This window comes from Lutjanus erythropterus, chromosome 7, assembly GCF_056507025.1.
Source record: "Lutjanus erythropterus isolate fLutEry1 chromosome 7, fLutEry1.hap2, whole genome shotgun sequence".
NCBI classification, from domain to species: Eukaryota; Metazoa; Chordata; class Actinopteri; order Lutjaniformes; family Lutjanidae; genus Lutjanus; species Lutjanus erythropterus.
The window spans coordinates 6,005,150-6,020,363 of record NC_139323.1 but is presented as its reverse complement, the minus strand read 5'-3'; the positions used below and the strand labels follow the sequence as shown (position 1 = coordinate 6,020,363).

The 15,214-nt window shown below is 39.2% G+C and overlaps 1 pseudogene; it reads left to right on the top strand.

Annotated features, from left to right (window-relative positions):
* The first annotated feature begins 1,965 nt into the window (after positions 1-1,965).
* LOC146323478 (uncharacterized) overlaps positions 1,966-15,214 on the top strand; it is a 38,211-nt pseudogene continuing 24,962 nt past the window's right edge.

Sequence of the window (15,214 nt, the reverse complement as noted above, 5' to 3'; positions counted from 1 at the left end):
TCAGAAATTTAGCAACACAAGTAAAATTTTCTCAACAATTGTGCCCAACAACCTCCCTTTGATTGACTTCTTTTCAGTTGTATGCAGTTACAAAATAAACCGCTTGAAGTCTGAGGCTATGCCCCTTTCGAGACTCTGTCAAACTAGTGTTAGGCAGGGGTGGCAACCATCAGGCCTAACGTATTTGGCTAAAAAGCTCATGCCATGGCTGGACGACATTATGACAAACAACCTCATAACACCTCCCCATAATTCAGAAAATAGAGCTTATTTTACAGAACTGGACCTAATTGGGATTGTCCTTCCTGGGGAAAACTAATATTTTAAAGATGGAAATCATCCCTAAAGTTAATTATAAAAGTTACATGTTACCATTAAGCTCACTGCTCAATGTATTATTGAAATACAGTGAAGCTATATACAATGTTTTCTTGGCTGGTCTCTATGTTGCCATAGAGGACAGAGGACTGGCCTCCCTGATATAACGTGGTATCATTATGCTTTCTGTCTCAAACAATTATCTAACTAACTAACTATATATGGCAGCAGAGCAAGCTCCGGTGTGGTTGTCTATAGAGAAAGACCACATACATCCTCAACCTGTCCAGGCCTTTATTACTCAAACCGGTAGCTTGATCCCTCACAATAATCCTGCCCTCAACTTCTCAGAGGAGATGTGGGGAACCTCAGATCATGGGCGCAAATTCCAATTTTACACATACAACATCAATGTGGCACAATACAAACCTTTAAAATACATTTGAAAAAAACAAAACAAAACATTTTACCTTGCTGGATGGGTGAAACTGCAATTTCAGTTGTAATTGCATAATTACTTGCAATTATGGTGTTGCATTTTGGAACAACTTATACCCAGAAGAGAAATACAGGAAAGACTGGAACAGGACTCACACTTCAAAAGAAAAAACATCATGTTTTTATAACCTCTTGAGGGGCTCTCAGCCACCCAGTTCTGAAGGCCTTAAGAGATGCTGGGAGAGGGACATCAGGGAAGAGATAACTAGTGGAAACATGGGTGGGGGATAATTGGATTGCGGTTTAAAGTATCAAGAGAAATGCAGACACGTCTTAATAATTAGAAAATTATCAGCAGGATTTATTGGACCCCAAGTAAAAAGGCATGGTTAGGACCAAGAAACTTTGACTTGTGCTGGAGATGTGACACCTTCGTACATATGTTGTAGTCATGCCCCATGATAGATCTTTTATGGTCTAGGATTATCTCCTTCATCAACACAGCGTTGTCCTCTGCTCTCATACAGAAACCAGAGCTTTGTCTACTAGGTGTGCTGCTGAAAGGAAATGGTCTTAATCCTCACCAGATCTCATTTAGTAGGATAGCACTTATTACTGGATGAAGGGTAGTGCTGCGACATTGGAAAACTAAAGGACGTATATTGCTGAAGATGCGGTTTGACCAAATGGATAAAATTTCCTCATATTAAAGACTGTGTTACAAGAGGATAGATAGACATCTACATGAAAATATGGGGCCCTTACTGCAACCTGATATACTAATGAGTTGCATCCTTTCTTATAATCTCAGGTGTTTTTGGAGGTAAAAACCACTTGCACCCTAGACCAGCAAAACGTGGTCAAAGCGCCAAGTCTGTGGCACAGTAGGTACAAGATAGCAACCAACGTGTTTGGCCGATGCGCACACATGTCTCCACAATCACAAAACCCATTCATTTATGTTTATGTTTTCTTTTTTAGTTAAGTGTCCTTTGAACATATTTCCTATCAAAAATAAAGTGCAAATATTAATATTAACTGCGAGCGCGCGTGTGTGTGTGTCTTGTGCTTGGCTGAGGTGCACATGCACATCTCCACAATCACAAAACACCTTTCATTCTTGTTAAACAGCCATGCGTGTGTCTCTAAAGTTATTCTCATTAATTAATTGTAGCTGTCCATGTGTAATCTTGGAGCAGAGGAGTAAGGATGAGGAGAAAAAAGAGAAGGAAGGAGAAGAAAGAGGAGCTGCTCCAGGTGGAGCTTCGTGGCCAGACGGCGTCGGCGCGCCTCTCCCCTCAACCACACCGTCGCTCTTTTTGCAGGTGTTGATGTAAACTAACCAATTTAAACTTCTCAAACCAGGAGATCTGTCTCCTCACTTGTAAATCTCTTCTCTTTGTTTCCTCCCAAATCTGTCATCATGCTGCCACCACTTGTGCTGCTGGCGCACCTGCCTCTTAGAGGCGATGAGAGGCGACTTTCTGATCGTTTTCTTGCATGCTTCGCCGAAACTCACTCATGAATTAATCAGGGCACTAAGGTACAGCTGATAGGTGTATCCTGCTGTGCTCTGCTGGTGCAAGGGCCAGAACAGGACAGGAAACCCCAACGCCCCTGGTGTGGTGAATTTGGATTTGGACACACCTTGAATACATTAAATCCATTGTGCTTCTCACTTTACACTTTTGCTTTAGATCAGCGTAAGATAGGGCCCTTAGTCTTGTTATGGTTTGATGCATTGGGCCCTGATATCAGTCTGTTGTTAGCAGAACCTGTAGAGGAGCCAAAAGTGTCAAGAGAGAGACTCTGTCACACTATCTGACCAAGACTTCACTCCACAATTAAAGCAGACTTTACTATGCTTTATAAAGCTGGTAGTGAAGATCAGGAAGCAAATCGACTGAGCAGAGCCAGCAGCTCAGGTGTCACGCTGACATACAAGTTAAAATAACACCACGGACTGGAGTACAAAACACTGGCAGCAGCATTTGACCAGTTCATCCCAGTTCTCACATAGGCTTCCAAAGGTTTTTTTTTTTTTCTATCGGCCTGCTTTTCATCAGCATCTCTTCATCTCTGAAGTGGTCTCACAGGTGAGATCTGTGCAGCGCTCTCACTAGAGTGGCTTTCAAAGGGTTGACCTGGTCAAGAAACAACATAAAGCACCTGGAATAGTTCTTTCAGTTTACATGCTTTACACCCAGATGGAGGCATGTCGGGTGCAGCTGCCTGTCCGTGCTGTGATTGAATTTACTCTTTATAAATTGATTTGCTTTTCAGAAGTTCTCTCTCTCTCTGATTCATTTGAGTTTTTCCCTCCTGAAAATCTCTATAAAAGCAGAAATGAAAGAGAGATAACATTTTATTTCAAAGAACTCAACTTGTTGTTTTTAATGGCGTGAGAGAATGACAGAACAGAGGGGAAGTTGGCGGAGATAGGGAGGAAAATAACAGGTATGATAGCAGCTGTCAATCATATTGCATGCTCGGTGTTTATCGCACTGCCAGAGTCACGCCACAAACCTGATGTCTGTAGGAGACAGCGGGCGGAATTGGAAAAAAAACACACACACACACACACACACACACACACACACACAAACACACACACACACACCAGCCTATAGACAAACACACACACACCTCTTTTATTAAACACAATACAAACACAGGTTCCCTTCTTTCTTTCACAGCAGGACGCACCCCGGCACTCATACACAAGAGCACTCATGCACAGGCTTTATTGTTGTATAACCACTCTTCCTCCATCTGTCCAACCTGTGATGGAGCTTCAGTATCCACTTAACACAAAGTGCAAGTCAGGACTGAAAGCTTTAATTATCCACTAATTATCAAGACGAGCAGCTCAGCGTGTCCATGTGTGTCTATGCATCTGTAACGTCTTCTGCTGAATACAGAGTGTGTTCAGAGACACTGGAGAACGGCAGGATGACAACTCAAAACTGATTTTTAACCCAAATGATTTAACTGCTGAGGGTCTTGGTTGTGTAATAATCTCCTGCGATTGTTTTCCAGCTCACTGTGTCTCTATCTTAATGTTCTGGCAACATGATCTCGTGGGATGGCATTTAAACATTTCCCAGAAATTACATTTGTATACACAGTGGCGAAGTCACGCCCCCTTCCAGCGGGCCACCACTGGAACTTACTCTGGAAAAAAGAGATGAACTGTTTTCAATGGCGAGAGACAATTTTTTTTTTTTAAATCTCGTTTGAATTATAAATGTCAATGCATGGGTTCACATCCATAAAATTTAAATAGTAAAAGGAAAATATTAAGGGCTGGGTATAAGTTGGAATATACACTGATCAGGCATAACATTATGACCACTGACAGATGAAGTGAATAACACTGATTATCTCTTCATCATGGCACCTGTTAGTGGGTGGGATATATCAGGCAGCAAGTGAACATTTTGTCCTCAAAGTTGATGTGTTAGAAGCAGAAAAAATGGTCAAGCATAAGGATTTGAGCGAGTTTGACAAGAGCCAAATTGTGATGGCTAGACGACTGGGTCAGAGCATCTCCCAAAACTGCAGCTCTTGTGGCGTGTTCCTGGTCTGCAGTGATCAGTATCTATCAAAAGTGGTCCAAGGAAGGAACAGTGGAGAACTGGTGACAGGGTCATGAGCAGCCAAGGCTCATGTGGGGAGCGAAGGTTGGCCTGTGTGGTCCGATCCAACACACGAGCTACTGTTGCTCAAAGTGCTGAAGAAGTTAATGCTGGTTCAGATAGAAAGGTGTCAGAATACACAGTGCACCGCAGTTTGTTGCGTATGGGGCTGCAGACCAGTCAGGGTGTCCATGCTGACCCCTGTGTACCTTCGAAAGCGCCAACAATGGGCACATGAGCATCAGAACTGGACCACAGAGCAATGGAAGAAGGTGGCCTGGTCTGATGAATCATGCTTTCTTTTACATCACATGGATGGTCAGGTGCGTGTGTGTCGCTTACCTGGGGAACACATGGCACCAGGATGCACTATGGGAAGAAGGCAAGCTGGCGGAGGCAGTGTGATGCTTTGGGCAATGTTCTGCTGGGAAACCTTGGGACCTGCCATCCACATGGATGTTACTTTGATACGTACCACCTACCTAAGCATTGCTGCAGACCATGTACACCCTTTCATGGAACATTAACATCATAACATGGTTATCAATGTGTCATGACAGCCCTTCAAATAAAATGTTACAGACTCCCCTCCCCCGTCATATTTGGCTCAGGAGTGTAGTCAGTATGAGTCATTATATCATTACATTATAACATGAACCTCAGCCAATGACTGATGAGTTTGTGACTGTCATGCATCATGTTATTATGAAAAGTCTGTCAGCAGCACTGAGCAGCACAGACTCAGACAGTTGACAGACAAGTTCATGAACTGATATAAAAATAAATACGAGGTGACGTGTTTGAGCTGGTTGAACTGCAGGTTAATGTTTGAACGTTGCTGCGTCTCTGTCATGAAGCAACATTTTATCACCTGCATAAAAGTCACTTATCCAAATCTTCAGTTTAGTTCACTTCTGACGTTTTAGTTCAAGTACAAAAAAACCAAAAAAAAACCAAAAGAGTACAAAGACACAAGAACAGAGTTCATTACGTACATCTATTATCCATTAAGTTTCTTGTACCATTTATTACAAAATTCTGTCAATGTACATTTTTAATTATCAGATTTAATTATTTTAGCTTCAGATTTTTTAAGCAACAATAAATGTGTGTTGTAAGTTTGTCACACCACAGACAAAATGATTAAATACAAATCACAGTGTACAACACTTGGTCTCAAAATCATGAAAAAAGGATGGGTCACCAAATATGGTGTAACACTGTCACTAGTACAACTTGTTTTGCTGAGTCACCACGGTCACTCATTAAACACAGCTGGGTCAATTGTACTGTCAACATTTTAAGTTCATACACAATTCAATGAAGTTAATGTTAGCTGGTGTGCTAACAAGCTGGCACACTTTCCATTATAAACACGGGAAAGATTTGATAGTTTACGTTAGGACACCCTTCAACTTTACTTTAGGGGGTAGTTAGCTAATGTTAAGTTAGTTAAAGAACATGTTACATTGTCCACAGCAAACAAGACTTAACTCTTTTCTATGACTTCTCGAAACTAGCATCCATCGTACACATCCATGTTTAAGAGGGAAAACAAGACAAAGCAGTTATCTCAATTCTGATTCACCAAAGATGTTTTAAGCAAAGACGATGCCCTTATAAATCTATAATCTCCAAGTTCGTTGTATATTAAATTGTATTGTGATCAAGCTATTAATTAAATTATGCTATTAAACATGTCATGTCTCATTATTGTTAAAAAAAAATTAAAGTGATGGGCAATATTGGATTATGATAACATTTACACTACATATACTGAAAATGTCATCTCATACAGCAAGCGACCGTTTTGTGCAGCAGGCTGACAACACATTTAAACATGTTATCCAGCTCTTGCTCCTATGGAGTTTGAATGCATTTATTGTAAATCACCTTGCACAAAAGCACATTTCAAAGTTATATGATCAGATACAAAAATAAGTTCATGTGAAGTATTTTTTGTTCAGAGAAAAATTGAACATTGAGTTGTCCTATGCAGCTTTAAAACAGTCCTCTCCCCTGGCAGCCTCCTCGCTCAGACAGGGACATCCTGCAGGGTGTCTTTGAGGCTGTTGGTCTTTTATGGAGAGAGACAGGCACAGATGGATGCTTCATCACTCTGCTGTGTGGAGGTACCTGAGCCAGGCTGTGCAGCCTCCTCTTCCTCCACACAAACGAGCTGCGACTAATCCACAGGCAGCCTCTGCCATCGTAGGCCACATGTCGTGAAGGGTTTAACCCGACTCATGAGTCCATTAGTGCAGGACGCAGTGCAGGCTGCCCCTGATGGCTTCAAGTGGCAGCTGGGACGTGTCTCACAAGGAACGGACTTCTGACGGCTGCTGGAAATCCTTGAAAATGCTTGGATTTTGGATAAAATGCTTGAAACCGTTCAATACTGTAATTGCATTATTTTCACAATAAATTGCTGTCTGACTCAATAAGTGTTGGCTTAAAAATGAAAAGAAAAAACAAAAAAGACAAGGATTTTATTGAAATTTAAGTTAGATGTCTTGTAATTGTTAAATATTGGCTAACCAAATTATATAATAGGGCGTGGAGCTGCAATTTACTGATAATTTTAATTGTCGATTAATCTGATGATTGTTTTCTCAATTAATCAATTAGCTGTTTGGTCCATAAAATGTCAGAAAAGTTCAAGATGATGTCCTCAAATGTCTTGTTTTATCCACAATTTAAAGATATTCAGTTTAATATCAGAGAGGAGTAAAGAAACCAGGAAAAAAAAATCACATTTAAGAAGCTGAAATCAGAGAATCTAGTTTTTTTCAAATAAAAAAAAATAGTAATGATTAATTGATTAATTAATCCTGTCACAATCTCATAACTTGATAAATAAGTCCAAACACATGGAGCACACAGATATATGTTTCCTGCTATGATTGCTTTTGTGATTGATTATTCTGTTGATAACTTTCTCGATCAATCGATTAGTTGTTTGGTCCATAAAATGTCGGAAAATCCCGAAAAACTTTGGCCAATGTTTGTTGAAGACCAAGATGACGTCTTCATACGTCTTGTTTTTTTCACAACTCAAAGATTTTCAGTTTACTGTCGGAGAGGAGTAAAGACACTAGAAAATATTTACAGTTAAAAAGCTGAGATCAGGGAAGTCTGACTTTAAAAAAAAAAAAAAAAAGACTAAAACTGACAAATCAATTATGAAAACAGTTTATAGCAGCTCTAATAGGATGCCAAGTCTAATTACAAATGGGTGTCACATTTTGAAACGTGAAACTTTGTTATGTTTTCCTTTAATTTGTCTCCCCTCTGTAGAATTCTGCACAAGACATAAATTTGGTTGTTCAAGTAAGATACAATCAACGAGTAGATGTACATTAAACTGTTTTAAGGCAAGACATGGAGGTGAAGAATCAAGTTGATTATCCTGCTCATACCGTGGTCATTTGCCAACAATATAAAATAAAAGCATTTGCAGATTCTTTTGGAGAAAGTTTTGCACTTAAAATCTAAAGTCACAAACCAAGAGCTTACCGTTGTCATGACAAGGGATAATTCTAGTCCCTGTGTAAACAACCTCAGCCGACTTGCTGCTAATTAGAAGTGATGTGAGCAAACAGCTGTCCACATGTACAAGTGACATCACAGCAGCGCAGTTGAGACTCCTCCCTCTGTAGATGACTAAATTATGTCTGAGCTACTAATTTATAAAAGTAATTTTCTTAAATCATACATCAGTTACATAGTTTGAGGACAGTTTACTTATTTTGAACTCCCAAAAGTTTCCTTTTTTCCTCCCAAACCCTGTCCTTCAAACAAACAATGCAGGTTAGGACATCCTCATTTTGGAAAATGCCTCCAATTAGGAAGTGGTGTCACGGCTGTGCTCTTTAACGTTGCTGTGGTTATGAGTTTAGTAGCGGATGAATTTTGAACTTTGGTTAAACTTGAGCTGAACTACGTGTGCATTAAACGGTTTTAACGCACACCTGCTGGCAAAGCCGTTCGGCCCTATATATGAGGTACGCAAAGGCCCGCTTCTCCCCCTCATGTCAAAGCAGGTGTCAGTGTTTACAACTTTGATGAGAGGATGAAGCAGAACTAAAGAGAAAATAGCATCCCAACAGTGAACAGAGTGAGCAGTAATCATGTAATCTGTCTGTATCGTGCCTACAGTCACATCCACAGCTGCTCTGTGACTTTGTGTCTGACAGAAGTGAGAATGAAATAAAACTATTTATCACGTTTGATGAGCGCCAACGTGAAACATTCTTTATCATCTGTAGCTCAGAGAGATAACTGCGTTGCTGCGTTCACATGCATGTGCCCAGTTTAATCTACAGCAATGCATCATGGTCTATAAAAAGTCAGAAAACAGCTTTTTTCAGCTTTGTGGATTAAAAAGTTAGGTATTTGCATCTGGGATGTGGTGTAGAAGCACAAAGTTGGATAAAATGGAACTCAAGTAAAGTACAAGTACAGTACTTGATCTAAATGTATTTAGTTACAGTGCACCACTGATTACAACGCTGAACTCATGCAAGATGGACTGAGATTAATTAAATATTAAACTTAAAATCAATAAACTGACCAATTACCAGCCATCAGACTCAAAGCTCGTCAAAGTAGATTGTTCTAAGGATGGAGGACAGTAGTGGGAGCAATGGGGTGTGACTGCGTGGCAAATGGTTTACATGGCTCACCGGTTGGTTAGGAGGGCCCCTTAACCAAATTTTGTTTAGGGCCCCATAGAGGTCAGGACCAGCTCTGCCTCCTGGCCAATCAAAAAAGAGTATTCACCCAGACCATGGTATACATTTGACTTAGGAGAAAATAAGCAAGAGCTACTTACAAATACAGTTTGCGATTCATTGGTAAATTGGTGTGACAGCACACCAGGTGGCTTCTTCCAGATGTGCCTTGCAAAAAACATCCCACAGAGGAGAAAGCAGCAACTCTGAAAACTCACAATCCTATTAGCAAAACTACTCTTTTTAATTAAAAGCTAAGGTTAACTGTGTGCCTGATTAACCAAAGACTCATAAACAACTTTCTTCACTGATTAGGAAGTTTTTTTTTTTTTCTTTGTGATCTGTTATTTTGCCATCTGTAACACAGACCTTAAAGCAGGCAAAGTTTCTGTTCTGGAAATGTGTTTGCGGGTCACAAAATCACAAAATGAAGTAACTAATTAACTGAAAATGAATGTGTTTATTAACACCAGGTACACAAACACGAACTGGGTTCTTCAAGTGCCAGTCTGCTTTCCGCCTGCACCAGTTTCCTCTAACCAAACCAGTCTCCGTTTATTTTTCATGTATTTGTTAACTCAGGTTTGATACCAGGGGCGGGCCACAACATTTGGTTTCAGTTCAAAACCAAGTAATTCAGGGCCAGAATCACAGATACTGATGCTGATACTTTTATTATTAAAAGCAGCTTATGTGCTTTGATGTAGGGGAGAGCAGTGTGGATGTTGGATTACTGAAATACCAAATGGTGAATTTGCTTCACCTAATAAAATGTCTGTTCATTGCTAGGTTTTTTTAATTCTTCGTCTAGGTATTTCTTTTGCTATTTCCTTTGTTATGCACAAATCACCATTTAGATTAATAGCCATAATCATGGATATTTAAATGTGCTTTAAGTATGTGATACACACTTCACACTCAAATTTGAAGTAAACGGTCATAAGTAGTAGTTGTAGTAGTTGATTGACTATTGACAGGTTAGCTAGCTTTAACAGAATTTCTGTGTAGCTGTAGTGGTCTGTGTAGCTAACGTTAGCAGTTCTGTGTTGCTTACACTTGCAGTTGGTCTGTGTAGGTAGCATTAGTGTCTATCCTGTGTAGCTAACATTAGAGGTTGGCCTGTGTAGCTAACATTAGTCCCAGACAGCACGCATACATCTCACTGATGTCGGCCTCAGATCGTGTGCCGTCTGAGAAGCATTGGCCCATAGCAGGGACATGGTTTGCCAGAGGGCAGGATTATGTGCTCTATTTCAAAGTCAGAGATAGGTCGGCTGTGGATCGGCCCATTGCATGTTATCCAATTGGCACCAATGGACCTGAGAGCAGGCATTGGAGACGGAGAGAGGGTTTAGCAACATAAGTTGCTAAGCCCTGACCGGGTATGCTAGCACAGGTGAAGAGCCTAGATGTCAACTCCTAACAGGCTAGCTAGCTAGCTTAGCAAATGTTAGTTGCTTATAAGTCACAGACCCGACCAGCAAACTGGCTAACTTAATTTAGGCATTGCTAGGTAGCCATAAGTATTTCCAGCACATGAACAATCTCCTGGACAACAAATCAGTGTTGAATTTGTGAAAAGGTCAGGTAACATTAGTTAGCGTTAGCTGTTGGTAGCTATATTGCCACATTCCTATCACATTTTAAGTAACTACATGTTAATTTGGACCATAGATAGCAAGATATTTGCTGATTTAATGATCTGACCTGAATAAATAAAGGTCATAGAAGCTGCAGAGGGGCCCCACTGTGCAGCTTTGATACATCATCCAAACATCATCTGGAGAGCATTTTTGACCAAATGCCAATGTCTCAGCATTCATATTCCCAATTAGCAAATGCTCTCCATGAGACGTTACTGAAACTTTATTCATTGTGCTGATGTCTGGAAGATGTGTGTGTGCTATCTGGGGTGATTATTCTGTTTAGCTAACTTTTGTGGTTGTTCTGTGTAGCTAACATTAGCGGTTGGCCTGTATAACTAACATTAGTGATTAATCTGTGTAGCTAACTTTAGCAGTTGTTCCTTGTAGCTAACATTAGCAGTTGGCCTATGTAGCTAACATTAGTGATTAATCTGTGCAGCTAACTTTAGCAGTTGTTCCTTGTAGCTAACATTAGCGGTTGGCCTATGTAGCTAACATTAGTGATTAATCCGTGTAGCTAACTTTAGCAGTTAGCCTGTGTCGCTAATATTAGTGATTAATCTGTGCAGCTAACATTAATGATTTTTTTAAATTTATTTTAGTGAATATATGCTGGTTTCCTACTCCTCTCTGACAGAAAATTGAATATTTCTGAGTTGTGCACAAAACAAGGCATTGTAGGACGTCATCTTGAGCTTTGATCCAACATTTAACAAATTATCAAATAATCAGTAGCTGTATTGGTATCCACTTTTAAAGTTACCCTCCCAACCCTGCTGAAAAACTGCTGCTGCTCTGGCTGTGGGAACTGTGCACCCTAATGAATCACTGGATGGTGCGTTTACGGGAAAATAACTGCAAACCATCAAAGTGGCCTGACAGCTGATCCTTGTTTCCTCTCTCCTTGCAGCTTTTCTTTCATCTCATCTTGTGTCTTCAGTGGGCCAAAATTCATGGAAAAGACAAGAGAGGCAAACATGGATGCAATTAAGGGAATTGAGATGCACCCAAGATGCACCTAAAGGCACACAAACAGGCAACCCTCAACGCAGCACACACAGCTCGACACTGAGACGTTTGTCTCTCAGTGAAGATGCATAACATCTAAATGAATAAAACATGTGTGACTCACTTTTTCTCCTGCTCTTATTATCACTATTGCTCTCGTTCTCACACCTACAAATATAAACCACAGCTGTGAAGGATTGGAGCTCACACACCGTGTTGTTGTTAACACGAAAATCAAGAAGTCACAAACTAAAGTACAAGAACAAACTTTGAAGTAAACTTTATATGCCAATAAACAGTCAAAATACCTAATGGAATTCATGGTTCTAACACTGAGGGAATATTTTAACAGGTATTTCCCTCCATAAGTCCTGTGATGCTTCCATCAGCTTACTCTAAACATAGTATACATGGTGTTCAGGTGTCCAGCATCAGGGTAAAGTGCTGCATTTAGAGCTTAGAAGTGCACTAAGTCAGCACTGTAGCATGTTGAGGGCACGGCCAATATCAGAGCACTGCAGCCTGCATGAGATACTGTATATGCTGAGGGAGGCAATGGGAAAGTTTTTCCTGATACTGCGTATTTGCTGCAGGACTGTGACTCAGATAACTAACTCCTCCACCCACAGCCACAATTTTCAACTTGATTCCAAACTTCTCTGTCAATTCCCCAACCCTCATCTGCACAGGACTGCAGCATATACACTGCTCATAGGTTTTATAGGTAATATAGGAAAGAAAGCCATAGAAAAGAGATATATTCAGGGTTGGGAGGGTTACTTTGAAAATGTATTCTGATACAGCTACTAATTACCTGTTAAAAATGTCATCATTAATGTAATCCAAGTATCATAATATTAAAGTAATGTAACATGATTACTTTCCATTATTTTTGGATTACCTCAATATAAAATATGGCAAAATTGTTTAGCCTAATATAGTGTCTTTTGGGCTTTGTGTTTTTTATTTTCTTAATTAATCAAATAGTTTGGTCCATAAAATGTTGATCAAAGCTCAAGATGACATCCTGAAATGTCTTGTTTTGTCAATGTTCACATTTAAGAAGCTAAAAAAAAAAAAAAAAAAAGATTAAAATCTATTATCAAAATGTTTGGCGATTAATTTGGATTTGTATCACTGATCTTGGCGACTCTCAGATGCTCAATGGCACAAATTCTTCAACTAATCATAACTTCTATACATATTTACTGTTTTCTATAGCTTCAAGTAAATGATGCATTGTATTAAAGGAGCAGTGTTTATCCATTGTGCAGGCAAAAATAAGTACAGCAGTCCAGATAGCAAGTTGGAGCCATAGACTGTATATTAAATAGTAACCTGCTTAATATATGACCTATGGCAGAGACAGACAGGCTGCAGGAGCTCTGCAGGAGCGTAGGGTGCATGCAACCCTCTAAACTGACAATAACAAGCGACAACGAATCCTACACTGTAAGTTGATCAACTGTTTATAATTTTTAGTTGTCTGTCAGTGTAAAGTTAAGTCTGTTATCCTGCAAACAAAAGTCCACTGCTCTGACAATACACACTAGACCCTGAGTTAACTGACAGCCTGTCTCACTGTCTGCCAAACTCCATTAACATTTTGGTCAATTTCAACAGCTATAAACATCTATGCCTTCTACAGGATTATTCATGATTTCTTCAAATTCATATACAGATACTCACTAATTCTGCAAAAATTCTGTGTTAATTTGAACTATGATTATTGTGAAATGGACATACAAAACAGTTAGTGTCAAGTGAAGCAATTATTTCCATGATCTCTGATGCTACATCGTCATCATTTTATGATTTATCCCATTTCTTCATAGCATGGATTGTGCTATCTTTCAGTCAATGTCACAGAAATGTTGCAATACGCTTCAGCAGTTTTTGTTTTTTTCTTTGGCCATTTTTGTACAGCATTATTCTAAGTGCACAAAATTAAACTGAAGAAATTCCTAAAGTGTGTTACTGAAGTAACACCAGCTGGCAGAGTGTTCTTTTCCTCAAGTGCTTTTGTTTTTTTTCTCTGTAACTAGCAGGCTTTTCGTGGTCCTCCAGATGTTGCCTTGATCTCAACAGTCCTCCCTGACTTCAGTTGAGATTACAAGCTGGTGGCATGTAGATGTACAGTACAACTGTAACTCAGAGAGAGAGAGAGATATCACAGGAACGAGGACTCAACTGCAGAGAGGCAGAAACGGAGGAGAAACCATCTTTATTTAGTTAATTTTTAAAATACAGTTGTTACAGGAAAGGCAGTCACGTTTTAGAGGACATGCACACATGCAAGCAGAGAAAACAAAAATGGATCGGCGTAAACAGCCTGTCAAAGAAGTGAGCGAGAGCTGAGAGCACGAACTGTTCAAGTATGTTGTGATAAACATGAACTTTCCTCAGCCAGTCAGCACAGGACCCACAAACATTGTGATATAAAAATAAAAAGAAAATACTTTTGATCAAACACATGTTGCCTTATCACAGAACGATGTGAACACAGCTATATAATGAGGATTTTTCTTCATCACAAGCACAGATCAGCACATTTTGTTCGGATAATACTTGTGCTCACAAACAGTACATCTTCTGTACCTGATATTCATTTCAGCTGAGAACTCACTGAACCCTAATTAACACATTATTATGTCTACTGTTGTCATGACCAGGCTCGGGGAAAAACAGATCACATGTAACAGGATTATGTACGTATGTACAGTATGTAATATAGAAGTAATGATTAGTTGTAGAATTGATACTATTTAGCATCTGAGAGTTGCCAGAATCCATTTATATTGATCACCAACCGTTTTGATAATAGATTAATCATTTTAGTCTTTTTGTTTAACCAAATTCTGTTTTTAGTGTCTGAAATGTGAATATTGAGCATTTTTAGGGTGTATTTTCAAAGTTTTCCAGCATTTTACAGCTGTGGTAAATGACATTTATATATGTATACATGCTCAAAATGTTCAAATCCAATGTTATTGTGCTAAAAACAAGCAAAGTTATGTTTTCTGACAGAATTCTACAGCAGGGAGACAAATTAAAGGAAAACACAACAAAATGTCATGTTTCAAAATGTGTCACCTGTCTCTAGGTAGACTTGGCATCCTATTGGAGCTATAACAGTTAATCAGATATTAATCAATTATTTAATTAATCACCAACAATTTTGCCATTTCATTAATCAGTAAAAAGTAAATCAGTATCATTTAAAAAAATGGAAACTGTGATTTCAGTTTTGCACCATTTTCTGTCATTTTATGGATCAAACAACTAATCGATTAATCGAGAAAATAATGAACATTATTACAGGAAATGTATTCATTACAGGAAACATACTGGTATCAAACATTTTTCAAGTTACAATTAATTAATTACTCAGTTTTTTCAAAAAAATATCAAAATTCTCTGATTTCAGCTTCTT